At 37.1% G+C, this 27,075-nt stretch overlaps 1 protein-coding gene across 7 annotated transcripts in view; it reads left to right on the forward strand.

The window, feature by feature from the left end:
* The window catches only part of MTERF1 (mitochondrial transcription termination factor 1), a 415,935-nt gene that overhangs the window by 160,184 nt on the left and 228,676 nt on the right, over positions 1-27,075 (forward strand). For all 7 annotated transcript variants that reach the window (XR_012074507.1, XR_012074506.1, XR_012074508.1 and 4 more), the window contains one exon: positions 26,172-26,309. The gene's annotated coding sequence lies outside the window, so the exon portion shown is untranslated. The remainder of the gene's footprint in view (positions 1-26,171; positions 26,310-27,075) is intronic.

A 27,075-nucleotide genomic window follows, 5' to 3' on the forward strand; every position in this document is an offset into this window, starting at 1 on the left:
AAAGTAGTTTTTAAAAAGAGGAAGCACAAAAGGCCAATAACTGAAGACGTGCTCAACATTATTAGTAGTCAGGACTAGGTTAATTGGAGACAGTATTCACACCATCAGATGACAAACATTAAAAAATAAACAATAACTGTGTTTTGGCAAGGATGCAGAGTGATGGGAACATAAGTACATTTCTGGTGGCCGTGTAAATTAGCCCAATCACTTTGGAAAACCTAGCTGAATATGCACATAGACTCTACGTACAGTAATTCCACCTCCACGTGCATATATCCGAAAGAAACTCTTAAGACATGTTCACTAGGATATATACACAGGAATGCTCAAGCAGCCTTATTTGTAGTAGGAAAAAACAAAAACAAAAAGAATAAATCCAAATGTCTATGAACAGCAGAAAGAATAAATGAATTGTGGTGTCTTGTTACAAAAGAATACTGTATAGCCTGGAAAAGGATCAGCATAAACTCTTCCTATTCCTTATAATGTGGATGAATCTCAAAAGTGTAATGATAAGAACAAAAAAGCAAGTCATAGAAGAATATATACATTCCTCCATTTATATGAAATTCAGTCAGGCAAAACAAAATTACACACACAGACACATACTAAAATGCAAGGGAATTATTATTAATACAAAATTCAAGGCAGTGGTTACTTCTGGGAAGGACACAAAGGGAACTTCAAAGTAATTGGTACTTTATTCATTTGGGGAATAAATGGATATTTGTTTTAAAATTACTATCCTTTAAACTGTACCATGTATGTAATAATATTCTTTTTATGTATAATACATTTTTAAATGAAAGAAAGAGGTCAAATTACTATTTTACTTTTTAGAGAATATGATAGTATTAATAGAAGATTCCAGAGAATTAAAAAAGGAAGAGTTCAACGAAGTTGGATAAAAATAAACATGCAAAACATCAATTATTTTTATTTATAACCATTTAAATATTTAACTTCAAAAATATTCTATTCCTCATAGCCACAAAATCCTTAATTTTCTTAGCAATAAATCTGACCAGGTAAGTATTTCACTCATAGGAAGAAAACTGTAAGGGTTCACTGAAGAGTATAAATGTATGTATACGTATATGAATGTATGTAAAGAAATACTTGTTGATTTATAATAGAAGTCCTCTCTGAACCCTTTACTCATATCCATACTTCAGTCCTAATGGAGAGGGATGCCAATCCAGTTAGTGGGAATTAAATGATTTGGTCACTTTTTCTGAGTGTGGGGCTTTGAAAGGATTGGAAACTTGATCTTTGTCCATATTTACAGTGAGAACAAGAAGTGGCCCCAACTCGTTTTTTTTTTTTTCCCATCAAGCTTGATCATTCTCTTTCTTTCATTGAACTCTTTCTCTCTCACCTTAGCTGGCATTACTTTGGATACTACTTTTAAGAATAGGACAAATGTGTTTTCTCTGGATCCTCTTTCTTTAATGCTGATGGGTTTGGCATTTCATCCCCCTGTAGTGCCAAGTATGGTATGTGGAGTTTGTTATTGGTTGGTGAGGGTGGAGGAGGGTGATGGGAGAAGGATGAAGAGGACTGGTGACATGTGGCATAGGCAGAGCAGATTCTTCTTTGTTGCTAGGCCATTCACACTGATGGAGCTTAAAAAAAGGAGATCCTCACTGGGTCCAAATTAGCTTATCAGAGTTCTAAATGCGATATAGGGCCAAAGCTTCAGCTAATAATAAAGTATTGTTTTTCTTTATTTTGCCTTCTTTGGAATCTTAGAGAGAAAAGGGTTGACTCTACCAAGGCAGAATTTAAATATGTTCCACCAATATCGCACTCTATTTTCTAATGATATTATGTTTCTCAATAGGAAGATGCAGGACTGTAAAGATGCTCCCCAAACTAAACTATAAATGTAATAAAATTTTAATAAGTATAACAATCAGTGATATCTTTTAATCTTGAAAATTTGATCAAATTTTTTATCTTGAAAAAGAAATGTAAAAGGGTGTCCAGAAACTGTGTTGGAAACAATGATAATCGTAAAATAATTGCATTGCAAGTTATTAGCACATACTCTAAATCTATAGTAATTAAAACTGTGGTATTGGCCCAGTACATATGTATGGGTGTTTAAAATTAATTAGGAAATTTAAATGACAAGTATCACTGTTACAGTTGGATAGCAATTTAGGAAAATATAGGTCGATAACTAACACGATAGTCAAAAATAAATTCCAAGTAGTTTCAGGATTTATTCATATAAACTCTGTAAATTACAGGACTAAAAGGGAGAATATTTTTACGATCTTGAAGCAGACATAACTTTTCTTAGCATGTTGCCAAGATCTGACTATATAAAAGGAAGGATGAATAGATTTGACTTAATACAAATTAAAAGCACATGAATGGGGGAAAAAAGGCTGTAAGAAAAAGGGAGAGTCAAGAAATAAACTGGGGAGTATATTTGTAAAATGGGGTTAATGCTTGTAATATATTAAAGAGATTAAAGCAAAAAAGAAAAAAAACAGTAGAAAAGTGAATAAAGTGTTATAAGGCAATACACAGAAAAAGAAATTCAAATGGTTAATAAATACATTAAGAAATGCTCATCCACACTAATAGTAAAATATGTACAAAATAAACTATTTTGATTCTATCTTCTATCTGCTTCTCTATCATCTATCCATCCATATCTTTCTAGCTTTGCATTTGATTGCTTTCTGCCTATCAGACTGGCAAACATTTAGAAAAATTTAGAGGACCAGGGTTGTTGAATATGAGCAAACCAGCCATTTCATACATGTTACTGGAACTTTTATTTGCTATAGTATTTTTGGAAGGTAATTTGGCAATCTGTACCACAAATTCTTGGAAGGGTTTTTTTATTGCCAGCCAAATGCAGTAATAACTTATGCAATCATACAGAAATATCCAAGTGTATAAAGGTATATGTACAGAGATGCACAGGTAACAGTTGTCTATATAGTGAAAAATTTGAAACATTTAAATGTGTCTCAATAGGGGACTAATTAAGTAAATGTTAGTGTATTAAAAAGATTGATATACAAGATCTTGTGGTAGCTCACAGTGAAAAAGAATGTGAATATGTATGTTCATGTATAACTGAAAAATTGTGCTCTACACAGGAAATTGACACAACATTGTAAACTGACTATAGCTCAATTTAAAAGAATGTTAAAAAATAAATAAAAAAATAAAAAGATTGAGTTACAGCTATATGTATTAAACTTGGAAACATGTCCACAATTTATTATTACAAGTAAAAAGCTTGGTCCCATTTGGGTCTTGCACACATACACAAACATGCAGGATATAAAAGAAGAGTATGAAACATAATAAGCTTCTATCAAAGAAGACACTGAGAAGAATTAAAGAATACTAGGACATATTTAGGTTGTTAGTTATACCCAATTTTTAAAAATCATCAGAGACCCCTTTAATTATTTTTCCCTATGAATGCTATATTTTGAAAAAATTTCATATCAAAGAATTTATTATTTATTTCAGTATTGATCTAAATTATTTTTTCAGTTATATATATTTTTTCAGGTTATTTTCCATTATAGGTTATTAAAAGCTATTGAATATAGTTTCCTGTGTTATACAGTAAATCCTTGTTTCTTATCTATTTTATGTAGAATAGTTTGTATCTATTAATCCCATATTCCTAATTTATCCCTCCCCTTCCTTTCCCCTCTGATAACCATGTTTATTTTCTATGTCTGTGAGTCGGTTCCTGTTTTCTATATAGATTCATTTGTATTCTTTTTCAAATTCCACCTGTAAGTGGTATCACATAGTATTTGTCTTTCTCTGTCTGACTTCACTTAATATGATAACTCTAGGTTCATCCATGTTGCTGAAAATGGCATTATTTCATTCTTTTTTAGGGCTGAGTAATATTCCACCACCCCCTGACTACAGCTCAATTATAGCATGCACACACATATTCTTAAACCATTCATCTGTTGATAGACACTTGGGTGTTTCCCATGTCTTAGCTATTGTAAATAGTGCTGCTTTGAACATTGGGGTGCATGCATCTTTTCTGAATTAGAGTTTTTGTCTTTTTTGTATACATGCCTAGGTGTGGGATTGCTGGATCATATGATAGCTCTATTTTTAATTTTTAAAGGAAGCTCCATACTATTTTCAGTAGTGGTTGCAGCAGTTCACATTCCCATCAACAGTATAGGAGGGTGCCCTTTTCTCCACACCCTCTCCAGCATTTATTATTTATAGACTTTTTGATAATGGCTATTCGTTCTGGTGTGAAGTAATACCTCATTGTGGTTTTGATTTGCATTTGTCTCGTAACTAGCAATGTTCAGCATTTTTTCTTGTGCCTGTTGGCCATCTGTATGTCTTCTTTGGAGAAATGTCTATTCAGGTCTTCTGCCCATTTATTGATTGGGTTGTTTGTTTTTTTGATACTGAGTTGTATGGACTGTTTGTATAGTTTGGATATTAACCCCTTGTTGGTTGCATTGTTTGCAAATATTTCCCATTCTGTAGATTGTCTTTTCATTTTGTATGGTTTTCTTTGCCATGCAAAAGCTTTTAAGTTTGATTAGGTCTCATTTGTTTATTTTGATTTTATTTCTTTTGCCTTGGGAGACTGAATTATTGGTCTACGTTATAATCAATGATCTGTATTCACTGAGATTAACAATGACTACTGTGATATTGTATAAATGTTTATGATGGTTGAGTTGCTAAGAAGCGCTAAAGAAAAGATGAGATAACAATAATTGTTGAACTTCTACTATGTGCCAAGTTTGTGCTTGTTGCTCAGCATTAGGTGACCATATTTTCTCATTTAATTTTACAGCAGACTCCTTATCATTATCCCGATATGACAGATGAAAAAGCTGAGGTTTAGAAGTTCCCTAATTGTACAGATAGTACATAATGGGGTTGTCTGGTTCTAATATTCTTGATTTTTCTACCATACTGACTGCTAGTAACAAAATCCAAAACTGTCTAGAGATACTCAAATGTGATTCACTTTAGTTTGGCTGTCACTTTGTGTTAAGTCCAAGATCAGTTACAAAATCAATATGGGTACTGATGTAGATAGTTTCTATTGTGTCATTAACTATCCATCTCTCTAATAATTAGCATATGATCATAATACCACTACTAATATGCTCATGATAGATATATTGATATAATTTCTGTCCAGTCAGAGTCACTTGACAGTTTAGTTAGCCTGTAGCTTCATTCTCAGTAAAGACATAATTTCTATAATTTCTATTAGGCATCTAGAAATAATTTGCAGATCCTCAATTCTATCATAATGAAACTTCAAGTTTCTCATTGCCCCGGTGAGAGACCATGTGAGATATTAAAAGAACTTCCTATACATGAGCCACTGATCTTTGAAATTCGCTAGTAGGGGATACTTTTAACACAAAAGATGACTTTTGCTGTTAGTTTTCTGTGGTACAGTTCTGCGCCACAACACTTCATTAGAGAAATGGTTGTGCTACAATGGAGGCCTTCTAGAAAACTTGGTTATATTAAACCTGTAACAGATCTGGGCCATATGGAATTCTATATGAGACCAATGTGTTTCTAACTTCTACTCTCTTGAAACTTAGAAAAATTTAAATGACTGGGTTTTCTTTCTGGAGATTTCTGATTTGAGTCTGGGTTAAAGGGGAAAGCTGAGGCTGTGGATATATTTGTAAATTTCCCCAAATGTTTCTTACAAGCTCCCTACTCTCTGCCAAATGAGACTCACAAGGGAAGAAACCAGTTATTACCCTCATCCATTTGACAAATGCTTCTTATTTGAATTCAAAGTCTTCAAAGACAGACAACACATTATCATGACTTCCTTTATAACCTTGATGCTAACCTTTCCCTAGGCTCCAGATCTGTTATTACCCAGTATCTTGTGCACATTCTGGTTTGAATATCTTGTGATTTCTAAAAATGTCCCAAATTCAATCATTGTGGTTAGGATAGATGACATGAGTTTTCTATAAGAAAATCAGGAGTCTGTGCTGTATTAGTTATCTCTTGCTGCTTTACAAATCACTCCAGAACTTAGTAGTTTAAAGCGCGCAGTTTCTGTAGGTTAGAATCTGGGATGCGACTTAGCTAAGTTCCTCTGCCTCCAGGTATCTCACAAGGCTGCAGTCAAAATGTTGACCAGAGTACAAGTCTCACCTGAAGGCTTGACGGGAGTCGATTCTGCTTTCAAGTTCCCTTATGTGGCTGTTGGCAGAACTTTGATCCTCATGGATTGTTGGACCGACACTTCCCCAGGTCTTTGCCCTGTGGGCCTCTCCATAGGCCAGCTTGCAACATTTAGCTGGCTTTCTTTAGAATAAGTGAGTGAGAGAGTAAGAAAAGGAGTCCAAGGTGGAAGCCACAGTATTTTTATAACCTGATATGATAAGTTATTTCCCATCACTTTTGCTCTCTTCCATTGGTTAGAAAAGAGCCACTAAGTCCAACTGACACTCAAGGGGAAGGGATTACACAGGGCATGATGTTGGGAGGTAAGGATCATTGGGGGTTGTCTGAGAGGCTGGCTACCACAGATACTGAGGTATCCAGGTGAACTGGTGACACAGGCATGATCTGCAGGCATGATTGCTATCAAGTAGGAGTAATTTTAAGTGTTCAGTTTCTGCACAACTTTATTACTACTAAGAATTTAAAAATCACCTTCTCTGTTCAGTTGTTAATGCTGAGATTCATATTTAATTTTATAAGCTTTATAAGCTTTTCCTTGTTTTTAATTTTTGTTTTGGGGATTCAGTTAATGAATTTTATTTCTTTTTGTCGCTAAGAAATGTAGGAGTGGAATGTTAATAAATTTCCATTTTGTCCTGTAATGTTAAGACTTTAAAATTTTTAAAATGGATTGGTTAAAAAAAGGGTCGATTGGGCTGAACATTACAAGGTTCAGGGGTATAGACTGAAACAGTCAGCAGAGGTGATGGTCAAGGGTGGCAGGAGGGCACTAGGAAGAGCAGAGTGGGCCGAAGTTGAAATTTAGGGTTCAGAGCAACTATGAGAAAACAGGTGGGTGTTAAATTCAGACCAGCATCCCACATCAGACAAGCAGAACCACAATGCAGTGAAGCTGGGGTTCAGACTTTGATTCCAGAACAGATAGGACAAGATTATGGATAGCCATTGGGTAGTGTGGACCAAGAGATACAAGCAGTTGTGATGGCAAATTCTGCAGGTGCTACTGATTATCACTGGGAGCTTTGTTCCTCATAGGGAGCAAATTCCAGAGCTCCAATATTCATTATTTTTCCTCTTTCACCAAGTTCTCCTTCTCAGTGTCCCCGACTCTGTCAGTGGCACTCTAATTCTCCTTATGGCTTCCTCCCAAACTCCTTGGCTACTCTCTCTCTTTTTCTCTCTCATATCCAGTTAGTCTCAGACAATTGTTCAGTGTAAAAATATGAAAAGAGCAGCCAGTAATCTGTGGAGCTCAGGCAGGTTATTGCAATCATTCATTCAGTATACACCAATTATGCACCTGTCAGCTTGGATATGCGCTAACAGGGGAGCCACTAGCCACATGTGGCTGTTGAGCACTTGAAATGCAGCTAATATGACTGAGAAACTGAAATTTTAATTATTTTAAAATGTTAAGCATTTAAAATTTAAAACAGAAACAGAGCAACAGATTTTTCTGCTAAATGCAAATTTCTTATTTTGGTAGGACTGCACTTCACTTTAACCATTGAATATTTAGCATCCATATTGAGATATACTCTAAATGTAAAACACACAGTGGATTTTGAAGACTTAGTACGAGAAAAAATGTAAAATACCTCATTAGTAATTTTTATACTGATTATATATTGAAATGAGAAATAGTTTGGATGTGTTGGGTTAGATAAAGTATACTATTGGGATTACTTTCACTTATTTCTTTTTACTTTTTAAATGTGACCACTAGAAAATTTAAAATTACACATGTGGCTCATAGTTTATTTCTGTTGGACAATGCCAGATTGGACTACATGACTTCTTTAGTTATCTTTTTTCATAAAATTCTTAGATGATAATCAGTCCTTATAGTTTTTCCTCTCCAAATGTTTCCATAACCTTCCCAACTCCTATATATGTGTTTCCTCAAACAATGACCTAAATGATCCCCAAGATCATTTAGGGACTTGCATAACACTGAAAACAACTTGGAAGTAAACATTTTTGTTTTGTATTTCTTTATACTTCTCTACAAATTCTCAGTTTACAGTTGAACACCAGCAGGAATTTTGAGCAATACTGAGAAATTGTGATGTTCTTTGTCACAGTGTATGAATTGCATTTGACACTTCTTAAGCTGTCAGCGGATTTCAAGAATCATGTGCCTGAAATTTGAGCAAATTACCAGTAGATGGTGGCCTTGCAACTTTGCATCAGCTACAACTTTTTGCCTATCTTCATTTTTTTAAGACCATAAACTTTATGCTACCAAATACTGAATAACTATATATTAAGTGGTTACACTCACTCTGCTCTCAGATGTACATAATGGGTGTGCCCTTCAGGTGTCCAACATGGAATCTGTGGCTTATGAACACATGCATGCACCTTTCTTCTTACTTCACAGCTTGAGCAGGACCAGGTAGCCTCCCTGTTGCCTTGGCCCCATCTAGGTTCTTCATGAAGACCTTACTGAGCATCTTCCTTATCCTCCATCTAATTCTTGGGCTTGGGTAGTTCTTCCTGCAAGTCCTGTACAGGGTTCCTTACCTCTTACCATAGTGGGCCCCATGGCAGGCTTTTTGGATCTCAACTCATCCATTTACCATCCTTCCCATCCCTTCCTCTGTGGGAGCATGTGGAATCTTCTGAGTTGTCCACCTGAGAGTTTGAGAGGTGGCTCTTTCCTTTGACCAGACTCCACTCTCTTTACACTGCTGGACCTACTCCATGTAGGCATAGAACATCCTGCTCAGTGGATTCCTCCCAGGCAACCAAATGGGAAGCAAGGCAGGTACACCTCTATTTTCAGCATTCCTCTGACCCCTCAGTTTATATAACATCCCTTCTCCATGAGTCTCCCGGGAAAACACTGTGGAAGGACCAGAACATCTATGTTCCACCTCCTCTTACCTCTCTTGACTTTGTCCTTCTACCTCTTCCCACCTCTCCACCCCAAGTCACTGTTCCTGTTCTTACCCTTCTACCAGATGGAAAGAGCTGTTGTTTCAAGCCTCTGTTCCCTCTAGATTTTGTTTTCTTTATGTTGGATGACCCTCCTTCACAACTCCAACAGCATTTTTGAGCCATAAGACAGATAGAGATGAGAGAAAGATCAACTTACACCTGAGAGTAGCTACTTCAGTAAAGATTTTAAAAATATTGTACATGAACCAAATATATTTTCGTATAATTTTCTAATGTGTGCTAGAAACGGAAATGTCACTTTGATGTTTTTTGGAGGGAAGAAAAAATAAGAATTTATGTCACAAATAGTATTAAATAGACTTTAAAATGTCTTTTTCATATTCTCAAGTGTGTGATAGCCTTATATAAAAATTGCTTCTCTTGGTTGATAGTATTTTGTAGCCTCTCCGCTTGCATGAGGTCACAGCTTGCCCAAAGAATCAAAAGTGTTCTTTTCAGTTTAGAAAACTAGATATTCAGCTTATCTAAATGGGCCATCTCTACCCCCTACAGATATAATTATAATAAGATCTCATCTTCTGCTTAGGAACTCCTAAGTTAAACCTGAAATCACAGGTCAAATACATGTCTGCTTCTCCCTTATCCCTTGTTCCTAGAAATTTTCTTTTTCTATGAAAAGAATTCTAGAGCAGGCTCTAGATTAGGAATAAAAAAAAAAGAGTTCTAGTGCACCTCTCTGCCATCATTGCATGTGTATTTTTGAGCAGCTCATTTAATTTTGCTGGGTACAAATTCCTGCTGCTATAAAAGATGGAGTTACATTAACCTTTCTTCTAAGGTCTTCACTTTGATATTAGATCTGTGATCTAATATCTAGAGGAGGAAAGTGACCACATAGACTGAAAAAACAGACAAGGAAACATTTCCATCAGCTACCCCAACTTCTAACTATGCCCTTATATATTTCCTGCCAAACCAACAAAAGTTATGGACTGTCTGGCAGAGTCACCAGGACAAAGGATTAAAGGAAGGAAAAAGGATCCAGATGTTTCCATTTGGGGTAATTGAATTTTCAGACACATTTAATGCAGATGAACTCTATCCATGGACAACTGAGCCAAAGACATAAAAGTGAATCTTATAATTCAACTGGATATTTGTGATACCACTTCCAATTCAGCACTCTAATCAATATTATCCCCTTACATGTCTGTGATGACATGGTAGGAGTCAAGAGGAAGGACATCCTTAGTCAAAAAGCAAATTAAAACCTCCAGGCCCCCAGTGGTTTCACAGCAGAATTTATTGCATGCCCACTGAGTACAGAGTACTATTTTAAGTGCTATGATGGAGTACAAAAAAGTAAGAATAATGGTACTCCAGAAAGTTCTCAATTTAGTTGAAGAAAACATGAGCACAATTTAAAAAAACACTTTATGGCCTTTAAAAAACCTCATATAAATAGCAAATGTTTTTATCTGCACATTAAATGTTTCCTTTAATCTTTCAAGGTTAGAATCTCATATAAATTTAATTAATTAAACCAAAAAGAGGGGGCCAGAATTTGCATCCTGCTTCATCTACCAAGTGTTTTCAATTGTGTGGTAGATTTTTAGCTTTGGAAATAAATGAAAAACCAGAACCAGCAATAGATAGGGTAAACATATAATTTATCATCAGAAACTTTTGAGAGTGAAAAGGGGGATCTTTTAAGAAATATGCAAGTAGAGCAGGCATAAACTGGGACTGTCTGGGGTAAATTAGGAAATATTGGTGCCCTTGCAAAAAAGAAAATAGCTATGTCTCAGTAGTTGATGTGACTGGAATGAACTTTATCTTGGGTCAGAATGTTGAAGCAGGAAGTGCAATGGAACTGTATAGCCTGTCTGGCTGAATGCTTCAGCCAAGCCTCTCCTCAAGCCTGGAAAATTCGAGGTGGCTTCTGTCACCTATTTCCCCCCCTATTCATGGCTTTACATAAGCACCTGCTTTATTATCGTCTGAGCACATGCTTTGGGGGCATGGAGTGAATCCTTAACTCTTGTTAAGGAATTGGTTGCTGGCTTATACAAATAAGACTTGAATGTAATTGACAATATTTAGGTATGCCACCAGGCACTGTAGGATAAATTGCCAAATAAATTATACAGACAATGAGTTGGAAGTTAGGCAAAGGGAGAAATGATGTGAAGATGGGAAAGGAGATAAGGCTTTAGGAAAAAATGTGGGATTCAAATTGGATCTTGAGGGACAAGGGAGAAATTTCACAAAGACATAAGTACATGCAAGGATGTTCAACATGATGCCATTTATATTATGTGAAAAATTAGAATCAATTAGTAATACATCAATGGAATATTTACTCGATAAATTTGGTACATTCATATAATGAAACAGTATATAGTCACTGAGAAGGTTGATGTGCATTGATATTCATTAAGATATTTAAATGAAAAAAATTAGGTTGAAGATTGCATGTTACAGTTGTCCCTCAGTATCCATGGGAGATTGGTTCCAGGAGGCCCCAAATCCATAGATGCTCAAGTCTCTTATATAAAATGGTGTAGTACAGTGAATACAGTTGGCCCTCTGTATTCAGTGGATTTTCCATCCTCAGATCCAACCAACTATGGATGGAAATTTTGATTCATGGTTAGTTGAATCCAGGAATGGGAAACTTGTGTAAATGGAGGGTTGACTGTATGATAAGACCCCATTTATGTGTGTATATCTATCTGTATATACTAGATCTACTATATGTCCACATGTATTAGATCTATAAATACGTATGAAAGTGTAGATATAAATATATGTGTGTGTGTATATATATATACACACACACATATATATGTATCTTAGATATATATCTAAGGGGTAATTATAGTGGTAGTGCTGATAGTTTTTTGGGGGATTGGTTAGGTTTGTTTTATTTTTTATAATTTATATTGTTCAGATTTTCTTTATATACTATTGAAACCAATTTACTTTGAGAAAAAAATCTCTTGCTAATTTGATAAGCAATGTTCATATAATAGGTACAGAAATACATTTACGAGGTGGTTTCTATAGAGAACCTTGATCTAAGCTATTGGTGTTCCCCTAAACATATTTAGTGCAAAAAATTCTGAAAAGGTCCATATCTCTGTATGTATATCTTGACCCAATGATTTAGACATTTTATAATGTCTAAATGTGATATTTAAGCAATTTCATCCAAATACTGTTTCTCTAACTGAACTTTTGAAAAAAAATATTGCTTCGCAGTGAACTTGAGACTTTTATTTTATGACAACTCCTTGGAGTGCATCCGGTCTATATTAGGTGGTTGCCCATGAAGGCTTGTGTCTTAGCCATCAGTTTTAAAGATAGGATTAACATCCTTTTGTTGAAGCTAAGGAACCTATTAATGTTAGGAGAACATGGCTACATAGAAGACCATTCCACTTCCTCTCTTAAGTAAAGACTCCTTAGCAAGACTGATCTTCTCTGCGGGAAAGAGTTTTGAATCCTCTTCAGAGTACAGTCAAGGTCCTACTGTTTGTTTCACTTATGTAGTGTTATCAAAATAGTTTTGGCTTAGAAGCTTCTGAGGCAGTTATAAACATGTGCTCATTTTGGCCAAACCACCATAAACTCTCTGTGAAGTATGCATGTAAAGTAAACACCTCTAAATGAGCACTGCTAATTCTGTCTTTTTTCTCCCCAATACACTTTATGACAAGGTAGCTAAATGACAATGACAAATGTATGGTATATATTCATAAAGCAGAAGAAAAAGATCTTCCAAAATAGTAAGTATATTTCAGCATAACCAGTTTGTCTGTAGCCGTATTTTCTGGTGGTAAATACCTACAGGAGAAAGTTATCTCCTAAACCCCTTCTTAATTTAAGGTAGTAAGATATATTACTTGCATGAAAAAAGAAGTCATCACAAATCGCAATGAATTTTACAAAAATCACACACACACGTACACACACACACACACACACACACACACACACACACACACACACACACACACACACACACACACACACACACACACACACACACACACACACACACACACAGGATTCCCAATCTCTATCTACTCCAAATCGACACAAAAAGGATCTCTGAGTGGTGTAGCCTGAGCACATGTATTTAGAAAGCAATGCAGGCAATTCCAGTGGGCAGCCAGGTTGAGAATCATTCCTCCAGCAGGCACTGAGTATCCCTGGCAAATAGAGGGTGGGCCTTCCATTAGACTTACAAACTAATAAGTAATTGAAATAGTATTGGGTTTGGAACCAACTAGGTCCTGGAGCAAACTTCTCAAAAGACCTCCGAAGTTGAGGCTTGTCATTTTTGGTTTTCGTTGAAAACATATTCCCTCGAAAATTTCTTGCTATTTTTTTTTTAATTACAAAAGTAACACATTCACCATAGAAATTTTGAAAATAAACTAAAAAGAGCATGAAGGAGATAATAAAATCACCCATATTTCTATCAACCAGATATAACCATAACATTGTCTATATCCTTTCAGATTCTTTTTATATATAACTGGGAAAATGTTTTACATACAATTTGTAACATGCTTTTTAAAACTAGCAATATAGCAGGAGCATTTTCTCATAATATTCTTCTATGAAATGACATTCATTTGCTACAAAAAATTTCTTCTCATAATTGTTGCTTTTCTGTATTTGGAAAAGTTACTGTTTTTCTATTTTGGAAAGTTTAGCTTTTCAGTTTAGCTTGTATGTCTTTTCTTCATGTTCAGAGGCTTTTTAAAAAATACCAGTTTCTTCACTAAGCGCTGGATTTGTAGATTCATTCTGCATTTTAATCTCAGTCACACAAAACACCCACTGAAGAATCTGAGCCAGTCGTTTGATCCCTAAGTCTCAGATCTACATTAACATAGTCTGATTTTATACTCTGATTACTAACTAAATAAAATAAGGAGTACATTTTCATCAATAATTTTTCAAAAGTATTTGCAGTGTAGCTACACAAGCCAAAATAAAGTCAAAAGAAGTAAGCCAGAGAATTTCCCAAAATCTAACTGAAGCATGGGTGTGGTTGAGTTTGGATGTAGCTGCAGAATTAATGAAATTTTTGGTTTTCTTTTATTTTCTATGTTTCGGAGATGGTATATTTGTTTGCAATATTTTATTACTGCATAAGGATTTTATTTCATGTGGTTGACGGCCTGTTCTTTTCAAGATCTCTATGTTGAAACATCTTTCAATGTAATCAAAGGTATGCACACACATGTATGAATAATTTATTTTGGGGTTAGATTCTTTAGTCAGTATAGCTTGATATATACTTGGGTTCTATAGTTATTATTCCCTGCATATTAAGTCTTTGCTAAACATAGAACCTAAAGTTATAGATTTGCTTCCCTCCACCATAGGTCATGATGGAATGGAAATATTCATGGCATTGCTTATCTTTTTCTCCAAACTACTGGCTTTTATTTAAAGTCACTTGCATTTGATGGAGGACTCAAAGATGTGTTTAAGAAGTTGGAATCTGAAATTGAGGAAAACTGAAATGGGAATTTGGAGAGAAGGAAAAAATAAACGAGATAAATTTAGATACTGTGGAAAACACATTTTGTCTTAGGAAAACAGTGGAGGAAGAGGGCCCCTATAATGCTGAGGAGAAATATTCACCTGTCTACCAGGTGTCCAGAGTATGGCTTCCAAAGAGTGTGACTTTATAAGCACAGAGACAGAGATGGCTTTTTGGAGGGATCAATAAGACTCATTTCTGACATATGACTGTGGAAAGGGTACACTCTTAAAAAGAATCAGATCTGATGCAGCATTGGGCAAGACATTCTGTGTGATTGGAAGATACTACATTTATAGAAGTCCTACCAGAGAGTGAAACAAGGTAAAGAACGAAAGGTGAGAGAGAGTGAAGGATGTATGCCATTACATCCAGCCTGGATGTGATGTGATACAGATTTCTAATACAGACCAAAAAAGGCATAGGAACAAGAATTAGTAGATAAAGGAAACTCAAATATTTATCTGTGAACTATTTGCTAATCATATTCATCATTCTGCTTTTTGTTCATGTTTCTTCATCTCAGCTACCTTTAACACTCTCTTACAAACAGCCTGCATTTCCTCACCCTTCTTGCCTGGATGTGTTTGTGTAAACACACAGCCACATTGACTGGAATCACTTAAAAATCAATGACCACAAGTGTAGAAAAGGCATTCCATCCTCTTTGTTTATACTCTTTCCTCTTCCCCAAATCAGAAAGTGTGAGTTTGTTTTCCAACCTTGTTCTTAATTTTCACTATTGTTTGGGCTATTCTGGGACTCTTACATTTCAGTATCAATTTTAGGGACAGACATTATTTGGGATTTTGATAGGGATTACATTAAATCTGCAGGTGTGTTTGAGAAGTGCTGCCATCTCAATGATATTAAGTATTCTAATCTATGAACATAGGTTGCCTTTCCATTTATTTAGATGTACTTTCATTTCTTTCAACCATATTTTGGAATTTTCAGACTATAAATTTTGAATTCTGCTGTTTAATTTATTCCTAACTATTTTATTCTTTTTGATATTATTATAAATTGAATTGTTTCCTTAATTTTGTATTTGGATTGTTCACTGCAAGTAAATAAAAATAAATCGCTTTTCTATATTGATCTTGCAATCTTGTTGAACTTGTTTATTAGTTCTAACAGTTTTTTTTTAATGGTTTCTTTAAGATTTTCTATATACAAGATTGTGTCATCTGCAAATAGAGATAGTTTTACTTCCTGCTTTTCAATCTGGATACCCTTTATTTCATTTTATTGTCTCATTGCCCTGGCTAGAATCTCCAGTACAATGTTTAATAGAAGTGATGAGAGCAGATTATTCTTGTCTTGTTCTGGATCTAAGGTGTTTTTTAAAAAAATGTTTGATGAGTCCCAGCTTTTTGTCCTTTTAGGTGATTCAACCACACTCTTATGAAATGCTCATTTGAGTCAGAGGCAACAATTTTCTAGATAAAGGATCCTTACCCTTAATAGTTGGCATTGACATTTAGAGTCCTCAGAACCAATGGTTGAACACAACACCAATAAGAAATCAAGACTCAGGCCCTAGTCACAAGAGTACAGGCTACAATAGATACTAGATGATTATATTCTATTCATGAAAGTCTAGATAGTGTCTAGACTAGTCTAGAACATTTGAACCAAAGCATATATCTTTATTTTCATTCACCAGTTTCCACTAATTTCACCAATAAAAACTTGTTTAAAACATTCACCTTGCTATTGGCCAAAGATTTGGAAGTGGTTAGAAATAACAATAGCTGAAGCACTCATAGCAATGACATCTGGAGAGTGGATTTTTTTATGTAATGTTATTCAAATACCCTGGAAATTCAAATTCTCAGTTAGGATAACTAACCATCCCTAAAATATAGCTTAAATTAACACATATGTGCATGTGCACACAGATTCTCACATGTTACAGCCTACTGCGGAAGTATTTAAAAACAGATTGAAGACATCATAACAATGTCAAATAGGCATTTCTTACTTAATATGGCTGAAACAGAACTCATGATTTCTTATGAAAGATGCTTTTCCATGGAATTTTTCATCTCATTAAATTATACTATTAATATCACCATCCATGCATGTGCTTAAGCCTAAAATCTAGCTATTAGCCTTGATTTCTTGATTTCTCACCTTTTATAATCTATCCATTAGCAAGTCATTTTGATTCTACCTCTAACTCATATCTGAAAGCCATCTTCTCTTCTCCATTATCATCACCTTAGTCTGAACCACCAGGTTTATGTCTATGAAAAAAAAATGAAATGACGTGGCAAGGAGTCTAATGCAGGTTCCTAGTGGTCCCTGCTCTTCTTTTCTGGATGTCTGAGCTAGCCTCCTAAGAGGTATTCTATCTTTTTCTCTATCATTCTTTCTTCCCACCCTACTTGATTTCACTCTTAAAAAAGCAGTCAGAGGGATCTTTTAAAAACGTAAATTAGATTATATCACTTCCCTTATTGAAGCCATCCAATGACTTCCAATCATATTTGGAATGAATTCCAGACTCCTTAATCTGGACAGGAAGTCTCCATGGTCTGGTTCCTGATTAATCCTTTGACCTCATTTCAAACAACCACCTCCCTACCCACTATGCTTCAGCCATACTAGCCAACTTTTTGGTTCCTGAAAATGACAAACATTCTTGCCTTGGGGCATCTGCAGTGGCTGTCTGGCTGTCTCTCTGTCCAGATGACTCTTCCCCTGATCTTAGTATGGCTGCCTGTTTCTCAGCTTTCAGATCTCAGCCCAAAGGTCAGCTTTTCAGAGGAGCCTCCCTGACCATGCATTTTAACATGGATCCACCCTGTCATGCTCTACTAGATCTGCCTATTTTAATTGTCTGCATTACACATATTTAGGTGGATGCGTTATCTCGTCCTAGCTAAGATATAAGCCTCACTGACAGCAGAAATCTTGTTTATGTTGACACTTTTGAATCTTTATCATGGAGAACAGTGCTTTGTGCATAAAAGTGCTCAATAAATGTTTGTTGAATGAATAGATAAGTGGAAATTTAGAAACTTAGGATAGACTTTTATATTTTTCTGTTGGGTACATTTGGTGTGAAGTATACTTCCAGTCCAATGTTTACTAATTGATATTCTGTCTGGATGATCAGATTATTTTCATTGTTGAAAGTGGGGTATTGAAATCCCCGGTTATTATTGTATTGTTGTCTCTTTAGATCTGATAGTATTTGTTTAATATATTTATGTGCTCCAATGTTGAATGCATATATGTTTATGATTATTATATCCTGTTGATGAATTGAGCACTTTATCATTGTATAACTTTCTTTGTTTCTTGTTACAGTCTTTTTGTCTGGGTGTAGGTACCTCTGCTCTCTTTGGTTTCTATTTGTATGGAATGTATTTTTCCAATCCTTCATTTTTAGCCTATTTGTTGCTTTAAAGCTGAGGTGAGTCTCTTACAGACAGCATATAGTTGGATTTTTCTTTATCCGTTTTGCTACTCTATACCTTTTAATTGGAGAATTTAATCTATGTACGTTTAAAGTAATTATTGGCAGGTTAGGACTTACTGATGCCAAGTTGTTTACTGTTTTTTGGCTATTTTGTAGTAACTGTTCCTTTTTTTCCTTTTTTGTTGTCCTCCTTTGTGAATTGATGATCTTCCATAGTGGTATGTTTTGATTTCCTTCTCTTTATCGCTTGTGTATCTACGATTGGTTTTTGCTTTGTGGTTACCGTGAGGCTTACATAAAACATCTTACAGGTATAACTGAGTTTTTAAAGCGTATATCAGCGTTTTAAGCTGATAACAACTTAACTTTAATCACATACAAAAACTCTACACTTTTACTCCCCGCTTTGCCAGAGAAGTGATACTCTTTAGTGGTAGGTTAGAGTGAGTGGGAAAGTAGGGTGGGACGATGTAATGAAAGTTGGGGATGCTGGAGTAGATAAAACTGTGTCTCTCCTGAGGACAGGACACTAATCAAAGTCTCCTCCAAGAGTGAGAGGCCCTGGGTTCTTTGTCTTACCTGGAACTCTGGGGGCAGGCAGCCTTACAAACGTCTCTCTTGGCAAAAGGGCAGAGGAACTAGAGACAACAATAGCTATGAAAAGCATTGGAGCAGGCACAGTGCTACTGACGGTCCATAGTCTTCCCTGAAGTCTTATAAGGTGCTACTCTTCCTTTTGCTCTTGATCTTCCCTCAGCCCACAGGAAGGACAGGGAAGAGCCAATTTGGGGTAAAAAGATGATGGTCCTAGGGGTTAGGATGAGGAGGGCACAACTGTATAGATCTAGAAGTTTTTCTGCTGACAGATACTTCTCTCTCTCTCTCTCTCTCTCACTCACACACACACACACACACACACACATGAAGAGCAAAGAAGACAGAGCCAGAGATACCCAGGAACCATGGATGAGCTCCACTGGGAGCAGGAGGCCTGCAGGGGATTGAGCCCAAAAGCTAGACTCAGCCCCAAAGGCCCATCAAGGTAGCTGACCACACCTCTAGGGGTTTAGAATCAGTCCTAGGAAGGAGGAGAGTAAAAAAACTTTGGGAAGGTGAAAACTCCTGAAAGGACTATTTTAAACGTGTAACTAAAATTTCCCAATGGAATGAGGAAATTTTGGATTCAGTTTTCTGCTCTCACTTGGAAATGAGAGCTCTGAAGTTAAAATAAAAAAGGTTAAATTGAGTTGAGCTAGGGTGACCCACTGTTTCAATTTGCCCTAGGATATGGAACTGTCACTGTTAAAACCTGTGTAAGTCATAGGGGACTCACTGGTTGGGCCTGAGGAAAACTGGAGAACTCGTTTGCCCTAGGGGCTGTCTGAGGAACTATATTCTTTTATTCTGCAAGGTTTTTAGGACAAGAAAATGTGACTTAAGGGGAGAGTATGGCTTAAGTGGTAGAACGCATGCTTAGCATGCATGAGGTCCTGGGTTCAATTCCCAGTACCTCTTCCAAGTACAAGTAAACCTAATTATCTCCCCCTCATAAAACAAACAAACAAGAAAATGTAACTCATAGTTGGTACATGGTGCATTTATTGAATGAATGAATGACCAAGGCAGGGTCAGCTTCATGAATGTATAACCTGTATAGTTGCATAGAGCACCATCTTTCTCAGCAGGGCACCAGAGTTCGTTAAATACTTTGCTGTTAAGGTCTTAAAAGTCTTAATAATTTTTTGAACAAGAGGCCCCACATTTTCATTTTGCACTGGGCCCTACAAATTGTGTAGCTGGTCCTGGACCTGGAGCCCCCAAGAGCTAGCTTATCCTCATTTCCCCCAGGATTCTCCCTCCCCATAAGGGAGTGGCAGGAGAGCAGAGAGCAAGCCAGCAGGATCCTTAGAACAACTCTCAGAGTCAGCCTAGAACCACATTCCCAAACCTCATTCCTTGCAATCCTAGCTCTCTAAGATGTTTACACATGCTTTGAGGGCAAAGTGATCAATGGTCACACAAACTCAGGAAACAGAAACCTAAAACCCCATCTGGAGATTTATAGTGTACAGCAACACAGGAAAGATTCTGGGAAGTCTCCTCAGTAAATAAGATACATGCTTAAGTTTGTTTAATGCTTGAATAAACAATTGGATTTGTTCAGGGGAAGATTTTTTCCTAAACCACCTCTGAACATGCTGGAACAGTTTCCCTTTCACACTTATTTGGGAAGTGCTACCCTAGAAACTTGGGCTGAATTGGCCACACCTCCTTTGTGCCAAATGTCAAGATCTGTCAGCCTAGCACAGACTTCTCCACTGCACCCTTTTCAGAAGTGATGATCAGCAAGTCATTCATTTGCTGCTGTATTTAGGAACTAAAAGGGAGCCTGTACAGCCTACTTCAGATGTAGACAAGAAAAGAGATGTCCTAAAAGGTTAAATTATTGTAGGTACCTATGATGGTTAAGATTATGAGCCAGCTTGGCTAGGCTGTGGTACCCAGTTATTTGGTCAAACACCAGTCTCAGTGTTGCTGTGAAGATGAGATGAGATTAACATTTAAATCTGTAGACTTTGAGTAAAGCAGATCACCCTCCATAATGTGGGAGGGGCCTCATCCAGTCAGTTGAAAGCCTTTACTCTTTAGAGTAAAAACTGAGGTTTCCTGAAGAAGGAATTCTCCTCAAGATTGCAATATGGAAACCCTTCCTGCGACTCTGTAGAATTTGTACTCAAAACTGCAACATCAATTCATGCTTAATTTTCCAGCCTGCTGGCCTGCCCTACAAATTTTAGACTTGACAGCCTGATGATCACATGAGACAATTCCTTAAAATCCCTCTCTCTCTGTCTCTCTCAGTTCTCTTTCTCTGGAGAACCCTAGCTAATACAAGACCAATTCTGGATATGTAGGGTAAGATACTGATGTCGAGTGTTCCCTTTGCCTCTCCAGATCCACTTTCTTCTTGCCTCCTCCCTGTCTCTGCCATTCATGTGCATCAGTTGACTTCCTTGTCCTGTAGCTTCCAGTTGGGTTGGGTCAATGATGAGAGAATGGCAAGAGGTCAGAGTGCAGGAGGAGAGTGAGGTTAGGGTGTCTATTCTCTTGGCTTTCTCCTGGCCAGGCTACAGGTTAGCAGTGGTTGTGTTCCTTCATCCTCATTCTGTGGCCTCTCCAACAGCTCTAGTTTGAACAACAGCTACAACTCCAGCTCTCACTGAATTCCTATCTACTCTCTCCTCTAGCTCTTTAGGTCTGGATTGGTTAAGGCTGTTACAAGCACTTTCCCACCTCCCTCCAACCATGTGCTTCATCATCCCTTGTCATTTTCTTTAATCCTGTGGTTGGCTCTGAATATCCTCGTTGCTTTCCTTGTTTGAGTGTGCCATTTGTTTCCTGCCGGGACCCTGAGTAATTCAAAACTCTTTTTATTCTTTTTTTACACACAGTAAAGGTAGAGGAAACTGAGGCCTGGAGAAGTTTGCTAACTTCTCCAGGGCTGGGATTAAGCCAAGGTCTCTGACTCCAGTGGCAATCCTCACAGCCTATCCACATCAATTCAGTTATTGTTCACGTTAACTCCTTACTCTTTCTGAATCACAGTTTCCCCCTTTGCAAAATGAGGTCAGTAACAATAAATCCTTATAGAGTTCTAGTTAGCACTCAATAAATATTGGCTATTATTATTTGCAGCGAAAAAGGACCTTGATGAAGATTAAAATTCCCAATTTACAGGATCTTGGTAAGAATAAATGGGTCTTGGTAAGGATGAAGGTGTATTGCACCAGCACAGGGCCTGGTACACACCAGCTACTTAATATATTACCATTAAACAGTAGTCACATCTACTATTCTTTTCCTGTGCCACGCTCCCCAGGAACATGCTCTTGAAGTCTATGTGAGCAAAATTTTGAGTTAAGAAACACTTTACATATATTATTTCATGTAAATGGTCACAGAGAACAGAGAGGTGAGTTATTCCAGTTTTACAGATAAGGAAGCTGAGGGCCAAGGAGTTAAATAATTTACCTAAGGCCACCACTTCATCTGGTAGTGAAGGATCAAGGGTTCCAATCCAGACATATCTGACTCCATATTTATTTGAGCCAACAAAAACTTGTCAATAGAGCTAGTATTCAGTTGGTAAGCACTGGTGCGACAGGTCCACTTTAAATACTGACTATTTCCCCATTGGCTGGTAAATGGCTGCTGCCTCAAGTCTGTTGAGTAGAACCTTGCCCAGACCTTACCAGTTTTTAATGTTCAGAATATCACTGCTAGAAACAGATCCAGTAAGTGAAACTCAAGAATCATTTTCAGAGCTTTGCAGAAAATCCTTATCATTTCTGTGCCTCTGTCCTGTGGCTGACTTCCTTGGAGGGACAAGTCCCAGAGGGATCTCTAGGGCAAATGTATAGAGGGGTGGCTTTGTCTGTCCCCATCATCCAGAAAGCTCAGTCCTGGTTCCAGGGCATCCCTGTTTCAGCCTTGATTGCACCTCTGTCCTGAACCCCAAGTCTTTGTGGTCTTTTTAGAATAACTCAGAGGGAAAATAGCTGTGCACATGGTATGAAGCAGAGAATGGAAGGGCCAGTTTCCCAGGTTCCTGGGTTTCAAATCAGTCAGTCTGGGCTTCCATGTTTTACTGTAAAGAGAGAGATTGGCAGCTTGCCAAGAGCCCGAAGGCTTTTCCTAACCTCTGTGTTACTAAGCTGGTGATAGTCCTTCATCATCACCTATACAGTCACCCCATTGCCCTGGGTGCTGTCCACATCTGAAGGAAGCTGAGTTTGGGGGCCTTTCCTTGTTTAATGGCAGAGGGGGAGTTTGGAGATTTGTAGGAGAAAGTCTGCATAATAGATCGTGAATTAAGGAACTCAAAACCAGGGTTCATGGGATAGAGGGCTGGGGCTAGTGGAAGGAGGAGGAGGCTGAGAGAACATCAGTCACTGGGGGATTTGATGCCAAGGACAATTTTGCTATTTCCTTGCAGACCTTTCTGCAGTATGTCAGATTCTGTCCCTGCTGTGAGCATCTGCCCAGGCCAGCCCTTGCCTTTATAAATCTCCTTTCTCTTTCTTTCAAAATGGACTTGCCCTGGATTAATAAAGATGCTGGAGAGCTTCCTATCTCTGCCTGGCATTGTGCTTTAATAATAATACTACCCCAAGCTTTAATTGAAAAAGTAGAGAGGAATTGAAAAAAAGAAAGAGCACAAAGAAAGAGCAAACCTCCATAATCAAAAGAGATAGGGTGAAGGGCAGAAGAAAGGAAAAGATGACACCTGGGTGAAATGGTGGCATTTAATCAGGGATTAGGCAGGAAGTGGGTGAAGCAATTCCAGAATGACAAGAACCAACCTGAACCCTCTAATGGAACCTTTGTCAAGGTTTTCAAATACTCCAGTGCCCTTTAAAAACGATTTTCCCCTCTATCCTTATGTTTTGTCCAGGCCTCAAGGTCAAAGTGAAATAATCGAAAGCAAAATGCTGGCTCTATTGACTTTCTTTTCAAAGGGAAAATAGTGGGCAAGTTTCATAGGAAATCCTCTTGCAGAGTGAATGGCCCTTGAGAATGGGACTGGCTACATGATTTGCAGGGCCCAGTGTGAAATGAAAATGTGGGGCCCCTTGTTCAATTTTTTTTTAACATTTTTTATTGATTTATAATCATTTTAAAATGTTGTGTCAAATTCCAGTGTAGAGCACAATTTTTCAGTTATACGTGAACATATATATATTCATTGTCACATTTTTTTCTCTGTGAGCTACCATAAGATCTTGTGTATATTTCCCTGTGCTATACAGTATAATCTTGTTTATCTATTCTACAATTTTGAAATCCCATCTATCCCTTCCCACCCTCCGCCCCCTTGGCAACCACAAGTTTGTATTCTATGTCTATGAGTCTGTTTCTGTTTTGTATTTATGCTTTTTTTTCTTTTTTTAGATTCCACATATGAGCGATCTCATATGGTATTTTTCTTTCTCTTTCTGGCTTACTTCACTTAGAATGACATTCTCCAGGAACATCCATGTTGCTGCAAATGGTGTTATGTTGTCGGTTTTTATGGCTGAGTAGTATTCCATTGTATAAATATACCACCTCTTCTTTATCCAATCATCTGTTGATGGACATTTAGGCTGTCTCCATGTCTTGGCTATTGAAAATAGTGCTGCTGTGAACACTGAGGTACAGGTGTCATCCTGAAGTAGAGTTCCTTCTGGATTTATGCCCAGGAGTGGGATTCCTGGATCATACGGTGAGTCTATTCTTAGTCTTTTGAGGAATCTCCATACTGTTTTCCACAGTGGCTGCACCAAACTGCATTCCCACCAGCAGTGTAGGAGGGTTCCCCTTTCTCCACAGCCTCTCCAGCATTTGTCATTTGTGGATTTTTGAATGATGGCCATTCTGACTGGTGTGAGGTGATACCTCATTGTAGTTTTGATTTGCATTTCTCTGATAATTAGTGATATTGAGCACTTTTTCATGTGCCTATTGATCATTTGTATGTCTTCCTTGGAGTATTGCTTGTTTAGGTCTTTTGCCCGTTTTTGGATTGGGTTGTTTGGTTGTTTCTTATTAAGTCGTATGAGCTGCTTATATATTCTGGAGATCAAGCCTTTGTCGGTTTCATTTGCAAAAATTTTCTCCTATTCCATAGGTTGTCTTTTTGTTTTACTTCTGGTTTCCTTTGCTGTGCAGAAGCTTGTAAGTTTCACTAGGTCCCATTTGTTTATTCTTGCTTTTATTTCTATTGCTTGAGTAGACTGTTCTAGGAGAACATTTTTGAGATGTATGTCAGATAATGTTTTGCCTCTATTTTCTTCTAGGAGGTTTATTGTATCTTGTCTTATGTTTAAGTCTTTGATCCATTTTGAGTTTATTTTTGTGTATGGTGTAAGGGAGTGTTCTAGCTTCATTGCTGTACATGCTGCTGTCCAGTTTTCCCAACACCATTTGCTGAAGAGTCTGTCTTTATTCCATTGTATATTCTTGCCTCTTTTGTTGAAGATGAGTTGACCAAAAGTTTGTGGGTTCATTTCTGGGCTCTCTATTCTGTTCCATTGGTCTGTATGTCTGTTTTTGTACCAATACCGTGCTGTCTTGATGACTATAGCTCTATAGTATTGTCTGAAGTCTGGGAGAGTTATTCCTCCAGCCTCTTTCTTTTTCTTCAGTAATGCTTTGGCAAGTCTAGGTCTTTTGTGGTTCCATATAAATTTTATTATAAATTTTAAAAACTTTAAGATGTAAGGCGAGTATGAAGCCAAATGTGGGGCCCTTCTGAGCGCAGAGTCACACTCCCAGAAGCTGGCCCAGCTTAGGAGTGTCTGAAGGTTTGCGTTATTCTTATTTTCTGACTTAATCGTGCTGCTCCCTCCATTTTCAAATCATCAGGAATGTGATGATTTTGTGTGTGTATGTTTTTAGGCACTTAAGTTAATTTTCAAAATGGCTCAGTTTGCTGCCTTAATTTGTAACTTATAAAACTTTAGACTTACAGTATATGGACTTCCATTTTTGTTCTTGCCATGGGTTCTGCAAACTTTAGGGGCAGACCTGGATGGTGGGCAGCAAAGAAAGTGTACATTTCCATAATGAAATTGATAACCAGCTTCCTCATGATAGTTCGGGTTTATAGTTCAGTTACTCTAGCTTTGCATGTGTGTGTGTAATATTTACACATTTTGACAAAGACAGTTTCTATTTTGATTACTGGGACACAGCATCTTTTTTGAATGCAATTATTAATTATATCTTTACCACATCTGGTTTCAAGTACATTTCTGCTCCAGTTTTCTTAATTTCATAAGAGTATTGTTTTTATCACAACCCTGGACTCTAAAATTTGTATCTTTATACCACAGAAGAGATAATTTTATCTTTAACAATGAACTTTTAATTGAGCCTATAATAGCATTCACAATAATGTCAGATACTTCTCATTGATAGAATGAATATTCAAAAGATATATTTTGATTTCATGAGTTGAATAAAGAAAAACAAACCATTATTGGAACTAACTGCTTTTTTCTTTGATGTATCTAGGACACTGGAACAAAACTGGCCTCGTTCAACTGTTTGTGCAGTTCTTCTAACGGAATTATCACTTCACTTTTCATGTGTCCAAAAGGGAACTGGGAATCCAAAGTGGATGAAGTTAATGAAGAAGAACAATCATTTGAGGTAAATGAAAAGTCATGCTTCACTGAGAAATTTGTAAACAAACTTTCTGCAAGTGCCCATGTTCAGCAGTCATTTTTGGATACAGTCTTAAAGTAACTTCTGACTTTTGGAATAGACGCTGGTGCTTCTTCAGAAGATCTGTGTCTTCTGGTTTTCATGTGGTCAGTGGTATCACTTAGCCCTGATGCTAGATGGTAAACTGTGTTGATAAACATTCTTTGCAAGTTCCATATCCATCTTGAACTTTCTTGTGACATCAAATGCAGAGCTTAATTTTTTGCTAAACATGTGCTTTTGGGTTTTTGAGCTTTTTGCTGCTGAAAGAGTTTATTGCAAAAGAAAACAATATTACCAAATAATAGCTACTGGTATATGTATGTAAATAATACAGTGAGTAACAAAACCGTTGTATGAGAGTTTTCCAGGCTGCTCTCTATAAACTCAATGATAGGATGGCCCCGCTTCTAGTTCCCATGTATGTTCCCCACCTAACCAATGAAGTCTCACATTTCTTTTGGCCCTGCCAACTGACGGCTCAGAGATGATACGCATTTGGAAGGATGTGGGTGTGGCATAGGCCACAGCACAATTGACTGGCCCCACAGTGGCTTGTAGGGTAGTGACGTTGAGTCCTTCTTCACTGCCACCCAAACTGCAGATTTGTTTCCTGAGCTCTCTCTTCCCTGAGGGCACTGCGTTCACCGGAAAGTGCTGGTGTGTGTGCTGTTTTTGAAAGGGAGGTGCTTGTTATGCTGAGTCCAGAAAA

Source organism: Vicugna pacos, chromosome 7 (genome assembly GCF_048564905.1).
Source record: "Vicugna pacos chromosome 7, VicPac4, whole genome shotgun sequence".
Classification (NCBI taxonomy): Eukaryota; Metazoa; Chordata; class Mammalia; order Artiodactyla; family Camelidae; genus Vicugna; species Vicugna pacos.